Source organism: Tenrec ecaudatus, chromosome 7 (assembly GCF_050624435.1).
Source record: "Tenrec ecaudatus isolate mTenEca1 chromosome 7, mTenEca1.hap1, whole genome shotgun sequence".
Taxonomy (NCBI): Eukaryota; Metazoa; Chordata; class Mammalia; order Afrosoricida; family Tenrecidae; genus Tenrec; species Tenrec ecaudatus.
Window position 1 is genome coordinate 2,122,241 of NC_134536.1, and position 8,088 is coordinate 2,130,328.

The window sequence follows — 8,088 nt, forward strand, 5'->3', positions numbered from 1 at the left end:
TAATGCCCCTGGACGCCTGTCCCCAGGGCTGGGAAGTCAGGACTGGGCCAGGGCCTTCCCTTTCATGTCACCACACCACTCCCCAGTGCACTTACACCCCTCGCCGAGCAGCTGTGAGGGGGAGTCTCTGGTGATCTGGTTGAACTTGGCTGCTGGACTTGGGTGGGAGGTCTGCGTCCACCCCAAGTGACGTCAAGGTCTGCCTCTGAGAAGCGAGCCTGAGCTGAGCAGTGCCAGAGCCCAGGTTGGAACACGGTCCCACCCTGCGCCTTCTCCAAGGCCACGCTGACGTGCACTCTGTGTCCTGCAATGTTCTGTGTGAACCATGGTTTCTCACGGGCCGGTCCTCAGAGGCAGGTAACCAGGCCCCTCTCCCTAGTCCGTCTTCGTCCACACGCTCTGTGGAGGCCTGTCCACACAGGTGACCCTGCTGGTGTTTGGAGTGCCAGGCACGTCGCTGCCTGCCTCCCAGCCACATGCTCACTGGCTGCCTCTGCATGGCGGCATCACGCTGGCTTAGGGGAGGTAGTTCTGGGCCTGGTCTGGGCTCTTTGGGCAGTGTTCCACGGGGGGACCTAGCTGGGGGACACAGGCGGCCACTCTGCAAAGGGGACCCCGAGGCTCTGCCGCGAGCAGGGACCCCACACACCTGTCCTCTCCCGTCTTCTCCTCCTGTTGCCGCCCTCTCTGGGCATGTTGGTGCTGGCTTCCTGCCCTCTCTGGGCATGTTGGTGCACAGTGGCTGCGCTCTGGTAAACTGGTGAACTGGTTCCCTGGGAAGGAGGAGGAGGAGGAGGGGAGGGAGAGGAGGAGGACTCTATCTGACCAGTGAGCCTGGTGTGTTGATGACTTTGAGTTCTGGCCCACATTTCCCTCGCACTCTTTAGACAAGAACCTTACTGTGCCCCCTTTCAGACGAGTTGCTGGTGAGAGCCGGGCACTGTCTAGCTGTTCGGGCGACTGTGGACATTCCTATGGTCCATCAGTCCATTGGACTAATTCCTTCCATGCAGCTCCAGTTTGACTCGCTCTTCTGTCTTCCCGGCCAAGAGAGAACAGAAATCTCCAGAAGGCCACTCACAACTTTCAGGACCCCAAGTGCTGCTCACAGAAGTAGATGCAGAGCGAGGTCTTTGTGAACTCCGTAAAGGCAATGGGTCTCCGTGCCCCCACGATGATGGTCCTGAGCCCCCAGGCCCGGGGACTCTCTCCCTCCGGGGCTCGGTGCCGTACAGGCATGTTTGAATGGCTCAGAAAGCACTTTAAAGAAGTGATTTGTTTTAAGGAGGGAGAGCAGGACACTGGGTTTTTGGAAATGGGGTGTTAAGGCTCTTGATGCCTGGGGGATGGACAAGCTGTGGTGTCCACTCCTGTGTGCTGGGCTGAGACGATGAGCAGAGGGCGCTGGCCACCAGCCCCCCGCCTGCTCCCCGTGCACTGCCCACTGCCCGACGCTCGTGCGTTTCTTAGTCCTTCTCTCCAGCTAAGCACGCTCCAAAGACCTGTCCAGGACTCACAGTTATCTCTCCCCCTTGGACTTCTACATGGGCATTTCTCCAAGGCCACCATTTCACTGGTCTCGGGGTGCAGATGCCCAGAAGCCCTGCCTTTTGCTAGTTCTCTGGTGTCGTCAGCAGGGGCCCCAGCAAACGGAAATCGAGTCTCTCGCGGGTTTAGGAGGCCAGACGTCTGGGCACCAGCTCTAGGGGAAGGCTTCCTGCTTCTGTCCGCTCACAGCTCAGAGGAAGGTCGCCGTCTCGTCTCAGCAGCTGTGGGACTGGCATTGCTTGGAGATCTACGCGGGCCTTGGAGCAATCTTCCCCGGGGTCTAGGAGGTCGCAGGTTCTAAGATCCTGGGACTAAAGCAATTCTCTACTCCTGGCTCTTCTTTCTGACTGCAGGAAGGTCCCCTCTGACTGCTGTTGCTATTTTCCACTTTCACTGCCATTGACTCTTGCCGTAGTCGTGGTTGTGGTTGTTGGTTGGGCCCTCCGGTTGGCTCCAACCCCCAGCAGCCTTATGCACAACAGAACCACACTGCCTGGTCCCCTGCCATCCTCACACATGTTGTCATGCTGGAGCCCAATGCTGGAGCCACTGCCCATCCTTCTGACTCCCTGAGACCCGAGAGGGCAGAGGGGAATGGCCCCTGTGGGTCTCCGAGACGGCCACTCTTTACAGGAGCAAAAAACGGCATCTTCCTCCCGAAGAGCAGCTGGTGGTTTTGAACTGCTGACTTGGTGGTCAGTAGCCCCACTCGTAACCATTGTGCCACCAGGGCGCCCGCTCATGTATGTCTTGATGTCCCTTTGTTTCTCAGGAGTGAGTGACAAAATGGAATCACAGCCTGTAGATTGTATCCTGCCTACATCATCATAGAGGTTAGGGTGTCCGATGCGCAGGATAATTGATTTCGTCCCATCATGAAAAAGGAGGCTAGTTACAGCACCTGGACACATAGGTTGGAAGGACCCGATTTAATCCATGATGATCATATCGCTTTATTTCCATGTCGTCACCTCTGGTTTCGACTCTGCTGCTGTATTGCATGCTGCCACCTGGAATGAAACCTTCCTCACCAGCGGGTCCTCCTGTCCTCCAGGCTCTCCCCATGTGGGGCTTCTCTACCAGCGTGTGTGGCTCACTACTGCTGTACATCAGCCACGTTGTTCTCTGATTGCGTTCACACAGCCCAGGGTCAGGTTCATACTTGCATAACACGGTCGTCGTTGCTGTTGGCTTTCAACTCATGAGGACCCCACAGGACCGATCAGACCTCTCCAAGGGACTTCTTGGGTGCCATATTTACCGGAGCAGTTTAGCAGGTCTTTCTCCTGCACAGCCACTGGGACCAACTCAGCGACACGCTGCCAAGCTGCAATGCTCCTGCAATTCATTCTCTCACCCAGCACACATTAAAGGCAGGTAGAGCTTTTGTCATATTCTAAAACACGCTTTTCCTTTTATTTCAATTACCAGCCCTACACAATTCTCAAGGCTAGCTGCCTGGGGAGAAGACATGGGCTCTCTCTCTCTCTCGCTCTCTCTCTCTCTCTCTCTCTCTCTCTCTCTCTCTCTCTCTCTCTCTCTCCCTTACAAAGGTAAGAGCTGTTCACAGCAGAGGAAGGAGGCAAAGAAGTAAGATGGTGTAGACAAGATTCGCTGGGAACCAGTAATCAAAGGACTAGGAGGTTGAATTTCCAACCCACAGGGGTGTGTGTAGAGGTGGGGGTGCAAGACTGCAGGAGAGGAGGCGTGCATTAGCTGGAGCTCTAGAGTTCCAGTGGGTGGAGGGGGTCTGACCAGGAGCATATCAGGCTCTAACCAGAAATATGAAGAGCTTTCAGACCCTTAGTAGAAGCTTCTCGCAGTGGCCCTGAGGGCTGGCGACCCTCCCAGCACCGCATCCCCACCCACCTTCACCAAGATTTCCCGCAGAGCCACCTCACCCTTGTAACCCCAGGAACCCTACAAGCTTGGAGGTGCCTCCCTTGAGAAGTTGTTGGGAGGCAGGCCCAGAGGTTCTTCCTCAGGTGTGAAATACCAATGGACACAATTCCCAGCACCCCAGGGGCGCACACCTGCCAGGATGCCGAGGCCAAACCTGAGGCTCCTCAACACGCAGTGCCACCATCCCTGGCCTGAGGGAAGGACATTGAGCTTGCTTCTCTGAGAATACTCCAAATAAATACCACCAGGAGCCCCTGTCCCATCTTCCTGCCTCCCCCAACCCAAGTCCAGGATGTTAGCTGTGGTTTAAACAGAGGTCCCCCATTTCTCACCTTGTGTCCCTCTGGATCCTTTCACTGGTGCCTGGGACCCACACCCCTGTAGCTAAGAATTACTGCAAACATGGTGCTGGCATTCATGGCTGCACTGGTGTTCACAGGGGAAAGAGACAATGACCCAGACGCCCTGAGGTCAGGTTGGCTCTCTGGGCATGAAGCAGATTGAATTGATAAAATGGACCCTGACTGCAAGGAACTCCTGTTTTAGGGGGTTACGGTCATGTGAACAACAACAAGGGATATGATGCATCTGTAGTTGCCCTAACTGGGGTGTTGACAAAGGGAAATAGAGACGGAGAGGCAGCCTCAGCTCAGGAAGCTGGTCACAGACATATGCCAGCTGGCACTCAAGGAGGTCATTAACTTTGAAATTATATTCAGTTTTAAAAATAGACTGCATTTCAAAATCCAGATTTTTCAGCTCTTCTTTGCAACCAGAAGATCTGCAGGTCATCGGTCCAATTATTCATTCACCCATTCACTTATCCAGCCAGCAAGCCAGCCATCTATTCATCCATTGATCCAATTATTCATTCACCCATTCACTTATCCAGCCAGCCAGCCACCTAGCCATCTATTCATCCATTGGTCCAATTATTCATTCACCCATTCACTTACCCAGACAGCCAGCTAGCCATCTATTCATCCATTGATCCAATTATTCATTCACTTATCCAGCCAGCCAGCCAGCCACCTAGCCAACTACTCATCTGTCCATCTGTCCACCCATCCATCCATGCATCCACTCATCCATCCATCCATCCATCCACTTGTTCACATAGCCAGCCATCCACTCATCCATCCATCTATCCACTAATCCATCCATCCATCCATCCATTCACTCATGCTTAACCCATGCCTCCTTGCATACATGCATGCATACGTACATCCATCATCCATCTGTCCAATTATTTATCCTTCCTTCCATCCATCTATCCATCATCCATCCATCAGCTCTATCCACTTATTTATCCTTCTTCCCTTCCATCTACCCATCATCCATCTATCCACTTATTTATCCTTCCACCCACCTACTCCTCCCTCCATCTATTCATTCATTCAGACAGACAGCCATCTATCTACTTATTTATCCAGTTAACATACAACCTTCTATTCATCCATCTATCCATTTGTTTATCCAGCCATTTATCCATTCATCACATATATTTTCCTTTCATTGTGCATCCCCTCTAGAGGTGAAACACTATCAGGCCATTAAGAACATCTTTCTCACCAAGACATGACTGGTGCTTAGCACACAGTCGTGTACCCCATAGATATTGGTCTAGCTAATACACAGATGCAGAAATGGGGCTCAAAGCCTGCCTTAGATTCTCTTCTGTTCTAGCATGTGGCCAAGTCCAACAGCAAGGACCAGAGGTATACTTGACCCACCAGAGGCCAAGGCCAGGGTGTGAGTGGACAACACTGAATCTGTGCTAGGATCCAGTCTCCCCCAGGCAGGGCCAGAGCAAGGGGGCACTGCCGTAGGGAGAGGACACTGAGCACGGTGAGCTGGTGGAGGTCCTGGAGCAGGTGCTGAGGCCAGGAGGGAAGAAGTCAACCCCGGGGCAGGGAGTGGGGAAGAGTCAAAGAGAGTGGGGACGCTAACACACACCACTCACACGCATGCACACGTTGCATGTCCAAAAGCACGAGCAGTAACTGGCAAGGTCATGGCACCAAACTGCAGGGTACGTCAGCTCAGAGAGGGACTTCCCTGGTAGGGCAGCATGGGTATGGAGAGCCCCCGGGAAAGACTGGATGGGAGTCACACTGCAGGTGGAGTTGGTGAGAGAATATTTCTAAGGGTTTCATACCATTGAAAGAAAGAATAAGTAGAAGGGCCTCTTAGTTTCCTGTGCTTGTTTTCAGCCTCTCTCTAGTCACCCTTCAGCCAGCAGGACTTCCTCAGAGGACATTTCTGTGCCTGTGGATGCAGCTTGCTTCCACAAGGGGGCAGTGGTGCTGTGCTCACCTTAACCCAGGTCCACACATGGTCCTGTGAACACACACACACACACACACACACACACACACAGTACACGTACGTGTACACAGACACACACACACCACACACCATACATCTCATAGACACCACTCACACACCACACACACCATACATATCCTAGACACACCACTCACACACCACACAGTACCATACACACACAACACACCATACATATCATACAGCGTACACACCATATACACCACACAGACTAACCACACACCACACACACATACATACACACAACATCCACACACCCCTGCATACACACCACACACCATGCATACACCACATGTCTGTGCACCAAACACCCTTGGGTGCAGTGAGGCAGCGTCACTAAGGACCCGTCCTGAATGCGTTTCCCCCCACGGTGGGAGGGAGCGGTCCCCCTTCTCCAGTGGCCCCGTGCTGCTGATATTGTTCAGTGCCGTCCAGTCGGTTAGGGGCCATCGTGACCCTGCGCACACAGAGAAACACCATCCGGTCCCCCCATCACTCCCCCTGAGCCCATTGTTGCAGCCACTGGTTCCGTCCATCCGCTGAGGGCCCTCCCCTCCCTGTGCCCTCCACTCTACCAACGCAGTGTCCTTCTCCAGGGACTGGTCTCTGCGGACATGCCCAGCATAGATAAGGCGGCCTTGCCATCCTTGCCTCTAGGGAGCACTCTGCCCTACTTCTAAGACAGGTTTTAGCAGTCTGTGGCACTTTCAATATTCCTCTCCAGCACCACCATTCAAGTGCATCGATTCTTCTTCGGTCTTGATTCAATGTCCAACTTTCACATGAGGTGATTGAAAATACCATAGATGGGTCAGATCCGCCGAAGTCCTCCAAGGAACATCCGTGTTCTTCAACACTAGAGAGGGCTTTTGCAGCAGATCTACCTAAAGCACCACATCTTTTGACCTCATGACTTCTGCTTCCGTGAGCAGTGATTTGGGATTCAAGCAAGACCTCATGGGGTCAGAAAAGGGGCTGCCAGTGCCATTGGTAATTCTAAAAGAAATCACCCAAGCCTCACTGTCATTGAGTCGATCCTGACCCACAGCAGCCCCTCAGGGCAGGGTAGAACTGCCCCAGGGTCTCCAAGACTATGACTTCCTGGGAGCAGAGAGCCTCACCCTTCTTCCACAGAGCGAGCAGAGGGTGGTTTTGAACTGCCAACCCTGAGGCGAGCAGTCAGCGTGGACTCCACCAGGCCAGCATGATGACTGTCCATGATTATCAGGATCACTATCAGACGTCATCAGTAAAGGACGCAATTCCTTCTCAACGCAGCCAGCCTCTGTAGTCACGGAGAGCTCGGAACACTCCGACCCCCGGCTTTCGGATCGGGGCGTCTCCGGGGAGATACGGCAGAGACCTCCACTCCCAGGAGACGTATGGCCCCGGGGGCCCAGCACCTCGGGGAGGACCCTCTCGTCCTATCAGATCCTTTCCCCAAACTGCCACTCACACGAGCTCCTCCCTCCCTCCCTGCAGCCTCAACTATCTCTGTCCCCTGTACGAGGCAGCGCAGCGGAAGAACAGGGAAGCAGCGCGCACTGTGCCAAGAGAACCAACAAATCTGTCCTGGGAGAAGCTCCAGAGAAGCGAGGATGGGGAGACCTCACGTACTTGGACATGTCGTCAGGGGAGACCGGTTCCCGGAGAAGGGCCTCTTGCTTGGTAAAGTGAGGGGCAGCGAAAGAGGAGAAGGTCCTTGGGGAGATGGACAGACATGGTGGCTGCAGCTGCAGCTCCCACAGAGGACGGTGCCGGACCGGCCAGTGTTTCCTTGTGTTGTTCCTGAGCTGGAGGGACTTGCCAAGCTGGGTGGCCCTGGGGTGAAGAAGCTCAAGTCCTTCCAGGCTCTTTGGATGCAAGGCCTGGGGATCCTCTTCTGAGCACCGGTGATCATATGGGGCCCCTGGGAACGAGCCCGAGGGCGTGGGGAGAGTGCAGCCGAGTGTGGGCCTGCAATCAATCAGTGTCACCAAATGTGTGCCTGTCGGTGAACGGGAAAGCACATCCCTCGGGTCACCACCCAAGTCTTCGAAGCAGCCCGTGGAGGCCAGTTCTTCTCTGAGGCACACGGCCTTGCCGCCACATGAGCGCTTAGGACGGGCAGCCTCTGCTCCTCTGACATGCGAGGCCTCTTCCCCACAGACATCCATGTCCCTTCCTTCTCAGCGCTGGCCGCTGGCTGGGGACAAACACCCCAGGTGGCGGCCTGGGACCCACGGTGACCGCGTCCTTGGGGCTACAGCGCTCAGGCCATGCCCTCAGAGAGAAGCCAGAGGCTGCTCCCTT